This window comes from Mytilus galloprovincialis, chromosome 1, assembly GCF_965363235.1.
Source record: "Mytilus galloprovincialis chromosome 1, xbMytGall1.hap1.1, whole genome shotgun sequence".
NCBI lineage: Eukaryota > Metazoa > Mollusca > Bivalvia > Mytilida > Mytilidae > Mytilus > Mytilus galloprovincialis.
In genome coordinates, this window is record NC_134838.1 from 53,836,813 (window position 1) to 53,846,453 (window position 9,641).

Consider the following 9,641-nt stretch of genomic DNA (forward strand, 5'->3'; position numbering starts at 1 on the left):
ATAAAACCAGGTTCAATCCACCATTTTCTACATTAGAAAATGCCTGTACCAAGTCAGGAATATGACAGTTGTTATCCATTCGTTTGATGTGTTTGGACTTTTGATTTTGCCTTTTGATTTTTGATTTTCCTTTTTGAATTTTCCTCGGAGTTCAGTATTTATGTGTTTTTACTTTGTATTTGAATAAAAAGAACATTTCAAATAAATTTTCTGGGGATAGAACACTACACATTTTTTTTTAACAAATCGTTTCCAATTTTGTATAAAATGTATTCCATAGTTTTCTTTAATTCTGAGTTATCTAAGTAGGTAATAAAATTGAGAATGGAAATGGGGATACTGTGTCAAAGATCTACCCGATCAAAGCGCAGAACACAGTGCTTGATTGGCTAAATATGACTCAACGATTAAGTTGAAATATCTAAAGAAAAATGTATAGTATTAAGGTAATTTTTAAAGCAATTATTTTATAGAAGTGACATAAGAAAATGAAACATTTTAAAAATATGTTATCTGAACTTCCAATATCCAACTAGTATAGTTCTGACAAAAACTCGAATGAAGAAATGTCGTTTAATAGTAAAATGTACAGGGAGATAAACCATACAATTTGGATCTCGAATATGAAATATCTCTATTTTTATCAAACCTCGACATAGAACATTATAAGAATTGTACGATGATTTTAGTATGTTAGGTCCAGTTAGTTAATGTAAGAACATAGACGTTAAAATATGTGCTGAATTACTAGGAGTCCAAAATATTTCAATTATTCATGTATATGAAGAAAGAAATTCATCATAATTTTGAATTTGAGCCAGAGGCGCGTTTCTTCTACAGAAGACTCATCAGTGACGCTCGAATCCAAAACAGTAAATAGATGCCAAATAAAATTGAATATCATCGAGAACCAAACATTCCTAAAAATGTTTTCAAATACAGATAAGGTAATCTAATCCTGAGGTAGAAAACCCTTAATATTTCAAATGTTCAATGTTTTGTTAAGCTGGTAAACAAAAAGATCAGAAACAATATAGTAGTTTGTCATAGTCTTACTAAGTTGTTGTAGCATTGCAGATCTATAATACATTTTCTTTATAAGTTAAAGCCTGGTAAAAATAATAAAAAAAAATAACAAACACTTACAAAATAATAACTGCTTTAAGATAGTTCCTTCAATTTCCTCTGACAAAGTATTTGTGGAGAAGGTAAACTACTTTTCTTTATTTATATTCTTTGTTGTTAAGTACACATTCAAGTACTTATTTGTTTTGTTTGAATTTGAAATTATACTATTCTGCATAAATTGATAAACAAGCTGTCAAAGGATTTGCAATCAAAAATTATCTGAAGCGTTAAAATTGTTTCATCGTAATAAAAACATAATCTTTTTCAAACAAAGCCTTATATATAAACAATTACGCAGCACATGTTATGTTTTGGTAGAGACCTACATAATTCAATCTTAATATAAAAGTCCAGCCTGTGTCATTTCAATTTTAAATTACATTTTCTAAAAAAAATAATGACTCAGACAAAATACTATACAAGTCTAGACTATCAAATGATAAAAAAATCAGTACATATTTGTTATCGTACGTCCTGAAATGCTATATTATACTTTGTACGATTTTTATCCTTAAAAAATAATACTTTGGTTTATTTCCTTTACATACATCTGGTATGTTGGGTGAAAAGTTGTGTCCGTTTTGATGTTTTTGAATACATCGACCATCTTTTTAAGTACATAAAAATGCCCGATGTTATGATTGACAATGAGACAACTACAATGTATCCGAAACAATAATGTGTCCATAGTACACAGATCCCCCATCCGCACTATCATTGGCTATGTTCAATGGACCATGACAATGGAAAAAATCTCTACTTGGCGGCAGAATTAGACAGATCATATCACAGAGAACATGTGTACTAAGTTTCAAGTTGATTGGACTTTAACTTCATCAAAAACTACCATGACTATATGATGAAACAACCCAAAAAGAGAGAACATCAACAGTAACAAAATTCCTAACAAACAAAGGATGCACCATCCAAAAAGAAATAATAAGACAGGAAGACAATAAAATCATCACCAACCAACAAGAAATATCAAACAAAGAATAAAAACTATATTTCATATGTTGCAAAATACATCGATGACATCAAAATTGGCAAAATTAAATGACAAAACACATCAAAACGAATGGACAACAATTGTCATATTCCTTGGTACAGGCATTTTCAAATAATTTCGAAATGTGAGACCAAAGGCTGCAATTTTAATTACAGATGCTGAATTCACTAGCAATTTGACCAAGAAGTCATATTTTACCAAAAGTTATGATCTGAATTGTAAATCGATAAATGTTGTCTACGGATTAGAGTGCAACCTTTGCGGATTGGTATACGTCGGTGAAACGAAAGGAAGGCTAAACAAACGTATGTGCAGTCATAGATCAGACATTAACCTCGATGCTAACGACATTCTTTACCAGCATTTCAATCAACCCGATCATTCCATCGTTTCTATGACAGTTCGCATTATCGAAAAGATATACCATAGCTCTAACAATCCTAATCTTTCAACGACTCTCCGTAGACAAAAAGAGGACTACTGGATTAGACAATTGGGAACTGCGACACCTTATGGTTGCAATGACAAAATTGATTATATAGGTATTATTTCTAGATCTTCGTGTAACTCGGTGAATGTGATGAATATTTTCAACTCGACTCCTCGACGTAGACGCAGTCATGGACATCGTCATTATACACCACCTTCTCTGCATGATGTATCTATTAATGACTTGCTGCCATTTATACAAAAGCCGTTAGGTATTCATCACATTCGCACGAACTTTATTCATTACCTCTTTCAAAACTTCATTCTCTGTTCAATTTATGTTTGGAATCCACTGTTACAAACCCTCATTCAAACCAATACAAAAGTACAGCTATAATTTCGGATATTGCAAGTCACAGACTTTTCAAACCAGTCCGCATTGGCAAAGATGAAAAAGAGAAAATATCTTTACTTAATCTTTCCTTTGCCAACAAAGGTATCGATGGCGTCAACTTAGGCAATATCCTTCATCATAAATTAGATCAATCAAAAATACCTCCTTATTTCAAAGACCAGTCTGTACCAACCATTTCTTATACCTATACCAAACCTATTGCAACTAAAATTTTCAATTACAAACATGTTTTGCAGGATCTCAATATTGACGACTTCAAGTCTAAACCTCCTGATTGCACTTGTGCTAGTTCCCAATTCACATATAATCCTGCTGGCAACGTTATTACCGGTGACCTCAACATTGTTAATAACACTTCTCTACGAAATGTGTTATCGAAAGGTCCGAAATATCGTGAGCCTAAATCCATCAATTGGAAATACAACTTTAAACTTTTGATAGATTCAGTTGAGGATTATGCCAGGCAAAGGGCTAAGCGCGAGAAGGAAGACGTAGACACTCTTTTCGAATGGATTAAGGCAGTGAGGTCGATGATACAAATCAGAATTAAGAAACTGAATGGGTCTATTAATGCCCATGCTACGTCAATCTTTAAAGACCCAAATGTTTCAAAACACCTATCCTACCTCCATGACAAATATATTGTTGTCCCCGCAGATAAAGCCCCAAACAACATCGTTTTTGTGTGTAAAACTCATTACATTAACTGCTTGATAAAATAATTAGGTATTGACAACTCACTTGGAAACTCAACATATACCCTCACGACACTTACCAAAGAGGAAATCCTGGATAATCATAGGTCTGTTCTGTGTTCATTGGAAATTTCAACCAAAGATGAAGAACTGGATCTTCCATCACTGTATTGGATACCTAAACTGCATAAGTGTCCTTACAAACAACGGTATATTGCTGGGTTTTCCAAGTGCTCCACGAAACCTCTTTCTAAATTATTAACATCCATTTTATCAGCAATCAAAGACGGGCTTCAAAGTTATTGTGAAACTGCATATTCTAGAGGGGGTGTGAAGCAGATGTGGATACTTAAAAATTCCAAAGATCTTTTAGAGTACATACAATCTAACTCTCTTTTATCTTGTAACAGTATTAAAACACTTGACTTCTACTCTTTACACAAGTATCCACATTCCAAACTAAAAGACAAATTGAAAGAGTTGGTATTGCTTTGCTTTATAAAAAAGAATGGCCAATGTAGATACAAGTATCTTGTCTTATGGAGGGATAAATCCTACTTTGTAAAGGACCACTCTGATTCAAACAAAAAATTCTCTGAAACTGATAATATCAAGATGCTTGATTTCTTGATTGACAACACATTTGTTACGTTCGGAGTCCGTGTTTTTCAACAGACTGTCGGCATTCCAATTGGAACAAACTGTGCCCCTCTACTTGCCGACTTGTTTCTTTATTATTATGAGGCTGACTTCATGCAGGAACTTCTTTGGAAGAAAGATAAAAAGTTAGCAATATCCTTTAACTCTACTTTCCGCTATATAGATGATGTTCTTTCACTAAATAATTCAAAATTTGGTGACTATGTGGAACGCATCTATCCAATCGAGCTACAGATAAAGGATACCACAGATACAGTTAAGTCGGCCTCATATCTTGACTTACATCTAGAAATTGACAATAAGGGTCGGTTGAAAACAAAACTTTACGACAAAAGAGATGATTTCAGCTTTCCAATTGTGAACTTTCCATTACTAAGTAGCAACATTCCAGCAGCACCTGCATACGGGGTATATATCTCCCAATTGATACGATATTCCCGTGCTTGCATTTCCTATCATGATTTTCTTGATAGAGGGTTGCTGCTCACAAGGAAGCTATTAAACCAAGAGTTCCAAATGGTGAAGTTGAAATCATCCCTTCGAAAATTTTACGGACGCCATCACGAGTTGGTTGACCGTTATGAAATAACCGTTTCACAAATGATATCGGATATGTTCCTTAAGTCGTAACTACAATCTCCTTCCCTTTCATGAATGTGACCTACCAAATTAAGACTATTTACCGGATTTGTTGTCACATAAGCAACACGACGGGTGCCACATGTGGAGCAGAATCTGCTTACCCTTCCGGAGCACCTGAGATAACCCCTAGTTTTTTGGGGGTTTCGTGTTGTTTATTCTTTAGTTTTCTATGTTGTGTCATGTGTGCTGATTTTTGTTTGTCTTTTTCATTTTTAGCCATGTCGTTGTCAGTTTGTTTTAGATTTATGAGTTTGACTGTCCCTTTGTTATCTTTCGTCCCTCTTTTATATGATTTGAATTTATATTCAATATACTCTCCTGTTACTGATTGATCCCCCTCAAAATACACTATTCTGTTGCGATAAAAAAAAAAAAGAAAATGACATAATTACATAATCATGGCTAAAATTAATTCTTAAACAGTATTTAAATAAAAGCAACTTCAAAAAAATAAATTGACAGCTTATCACCTCAAGACAATGCAACATTTATTTATACATAATTTAAAAGGTGTGTAAGGGGGTTACTCATACCTTAACATTAATTACAACTTTCATTTTTTGTGATTTAAAATTTGGTATGAAAATTTCGTATATTTCTATTTATGTATACCAAAGTTATTGTGTGGAATTCTAATATGTCGTGCTTCTTTAGCTTTGTAAACAACACCATGATAAAATTCTCGATATATCCATATTGAGGGCAGACTCAGTGATATACAGAATAATGGCTATAACAATATACTTCCAACGTTAATCCAAATGTATTGGAATCTATTTGCAAACTCGTTGCAAATTTTATTGTTTTAACAATTGCAATTAAAAAAAGAAAAATAACTTGTATTCTTATTCGGATGCATAATGAAAAGAGGTAATGCACCAGAACTCAAAGAAATCAACAAGAAAAAATTGAAATTTCGCGTAAGACTATAACTGATTTTTGGTGCATTTAAGTCGTTTCAAAACATAACGCCATACAAATGAAAACGCTAGAGCTGAAAGTTTTCTGTTACGTTAGCCATCCAAATTCGTATAAAATATTGTATTCAAATTAATTTCTGAGGTAGGTTTTCGTTAATTTTCTATTGTATCGCATTATTCGCTATTTACTGATTTCAGCAAGTCAACATGGCTGATCCTTAGTAACGAAATATCATATTCGGAATTGACGGTAGCTTACGAGAAAAACATGCTAATTAAAAATGGCAAAGGTTGGGGTGGATAATTAAAAGAATTAAACAGATTTTTTTCTAATGGTTTCTCACGAAATAATCCATGCAAGCCATATATTTATAAGAATGCTTGCGATTTATCTAACGGGGAGTAAAAAAGAACAGCCACACACACAGCATGTCCATTCTCGATTCAGTTTTCCAATGACCGTATTTGTCCTATTAGAATCGAAAAAATTCATGGAAGCCATAGATTGTTGTAAGTAAACTCATCATAGATACCAGGACTAAATTTAGTATATACGTAATTAATACATATTCATGTAAATGAACACATGGCCTAGGCCGTGATGTTCGTTAATTTTATCTCTCGCTAACGTAAAGGATAAAATTTGAATATCAAGGCCCAGGCTTTCATGAATTATTTCTTTAACCAAATGTCCTCGTATACAAATAAGTTAAATCCTGCTGAAAATAATCAACAAACATTTACAAATCAATTCATTAATTGTTTTTGTTTTCTTATCATTTTAAATTACCGCTTTTGGGATATTTCGTAGCGGCCAGTTCTAATTAATGGAGGAAGCCAAGTCGCCCGGAGAAAACCATCGAACTTCAATAGGAAAACTGATCATCCTCGTCAATTAATAGTGGAGTCGAGTGCATCCGCACGAGCGGGGTTCCAAATCACAACCTTAGTGTTGACTGGATAGATTTTACAGAATTTATAGAATTTGAAATAATTTAATTCTGCATAAATTGATAAACAAGCTGTCAAAGCGTTTTAAAATTTAAAAATATTTACTTTTAGTTTCACAAATAAAATCATTAGAATTGCATCATCGTTATACATCCATTATCATTTTTCAAACAAAGCCTTATATAATTCGGTACGCTTCACATTCGATGTTTGGTAAAGAATTGCATAATTTAACGTAAAAAGAAAGCCCCTCCAAGCTGTGACAAAATTGTATTTTCAGTGAAATCTTAAATTATATTTAAATAAAATGGCTAAACGGTAATTCATTAGAAATTACTTAGCGCCAACGACGTGTGTGATCAGCTACGCCATTTTCATGTAGGCTTATGGAGGTATAATGTATAACGTTGTTTGTTTTTATCTTAAGCTTCCAGTGGTACACCATACCACTTAAAAAGCAATACTTGATATTACATGATTTTTATCCTGAATTAATAATACTTTGATTTATCTCTTATAGATACATCTTCTATCTTTGATGAGAACGTTTGTTTTCTGAATGTTATACATATGGTACGGAGACGCACCTCTTTTTGAGTATATGATAATGCCTGGTGTTATGATTGACAATGAGATTCTGGAAACAAAGTACACTTTCCAAAAAAACAAAAGAACAAAAATGTCAATAATAACAAGTCACCATGCATATAGTCTTCATCAATGAACATAAAAGTTAAACCAAGCTGTTCGGCAAGTTAAAACAGGAGACTCTTTATGATGAAATAACCCAAAAGAGAAAACGTCTTATTTACTAAGTATGTAGTAACAAACAAATTATTCTGTCTGTACAGTTCTTTCCATGGTTTCTTTGTTAAACTAAGTTCCCCGTTGGTAGCCATATTGGCTGCTTGATCATCGAAACATATTTGACTAGCACATCAAAAGGAACTTACATGTCATGTTTGGTCATTCCATTCATTGGTTCTCTAAAAGAAGACATTCTTATGAACTATCCATAGGGCCCTATGTTAAGCGAAGTGCCCTGCTGAAGGCCATCTTGGATGATGGATCGGCTTCAAAGTAACAACACTTGGTCAGCACCTAATAAGGAATAGTCATACCATTGATGTAAGAAGATGTGGTATGAGTGCCAATGAGAAAACTCTCCATCCAAGTCAAAAATTGTAGAAGTAACCATAATAGGTCAAAGTACGGTCTTCAACATGAAACCTTTGATACACCGAACAGCAAGCATTAAAGGGCCAAAAAGTTACTAATTTAAAACCAATAAAACGGGAAAACCCCAGGTCTTATATCTATAAACAACGAGAAACGAGAAGACATTTATGCACCATATCAGCAAACGACAACCACTGAACATCAGATTTCTGACTTAGGACGGGTGCAAATTGCAGCGGGTTCAAACGTTTTTATAACAGCACAACATAGAAAGAAACACAATATATATCAATTGGAAGGGCTTAAATCAATCAAAAGACATATGAAAGCAAACAAGCGAGTTTGTCGCTGCATTGAAGACCCATTGGTGGCCTTTGGTCGTTATATGCTCTTATGTCGGGTTATTGTCTCTTTGACACATTCTCCATGTCCATTCTCAATGTTATTTTATACACTAAATAAATAGGTTTGGTTTCATTCCATTCAGTGGTTCTGTAACCAAGCTTAAAGTATAATATCATGGGAAGAAAATCTTCAAAAGGATGTGCCAAGCTTTCAAGTGTAATCCTAGAAACAGCAAGTTTACAGTTTACTACAACCATAGAGAGGAGCTTTGTTGAAGTTGGATTTAAGAACAACCAAGTGAGATATGTTCTTCCCTTTCATGAATTAAGACTATTTACAGGATTTGTAATCATATAAGCAACACGACGGGTGTCACATGTGGAGCAGGATCTGCTTACCCTTCTGGAGCACCTGAGATCACCCCTAGTTTTTGGTAGGGTTCGTGTTTCTTCTTCTTTAGTTCTCTGTTGTGTCATGTGTACTGTTGTTTGTCTGTTTGTCTTTTTCATTTTTAACCATGGCGATGTCATTTTATTTTCGATTTATGAATTTGACTGTCCTTCTGGTATCTTTCGTCCCTCGTTTAGCTGGTAAGTGAGTTTCTTTTACCTGTATTAGCCAACATCAGTTATACCTACTAAGCACCACTTCAGCAATAGAGAAATTAACAATCAATAGTGCAATAGGTGTATGCGGAGAAGTACATGAAATAATTGGTGAAATAGTGATGCAGCATTCTTTTGAACAATACAAGGTTAACCAAAATGCCTGTATATTTAAAATACAACATCCAAAAGAAAAATAAAGTGCAATCAGATTTTGAAAAAAAGACTTAAACAGTACCGAATCGGCAGAAAACAACGAAAAATCATAATGCTAGTGCTTTCTCATGTTACCATTGACACCTTTCAAGACAAAAAAAGCAGTTATAGTATTGGCAGAAACCGTGAATTCTGTTATTTTACAACCGCATTTAGAAAAAATTGTAACAGTAAAAAATCCAATAATTTATCAGTCATTTATAACCATGACATCATTTTAATCTCGCTTTTCTATAACTGGTGGAAAACTGTTGCAAACATTGATTATTACATTGGAATTTGCAGACTTTTAAATCCAACAAATCAAACTATTCATTTGGACTCAAAATTACAAATAGCCGTTGCATAACAAGTTTTATGTAGCAATATGCATGCTTTCAATGAACAAGATCAAGGATTTTTATTCATGTTTTGGACAATAGGACATATTCAAACAATAGCTGTGAT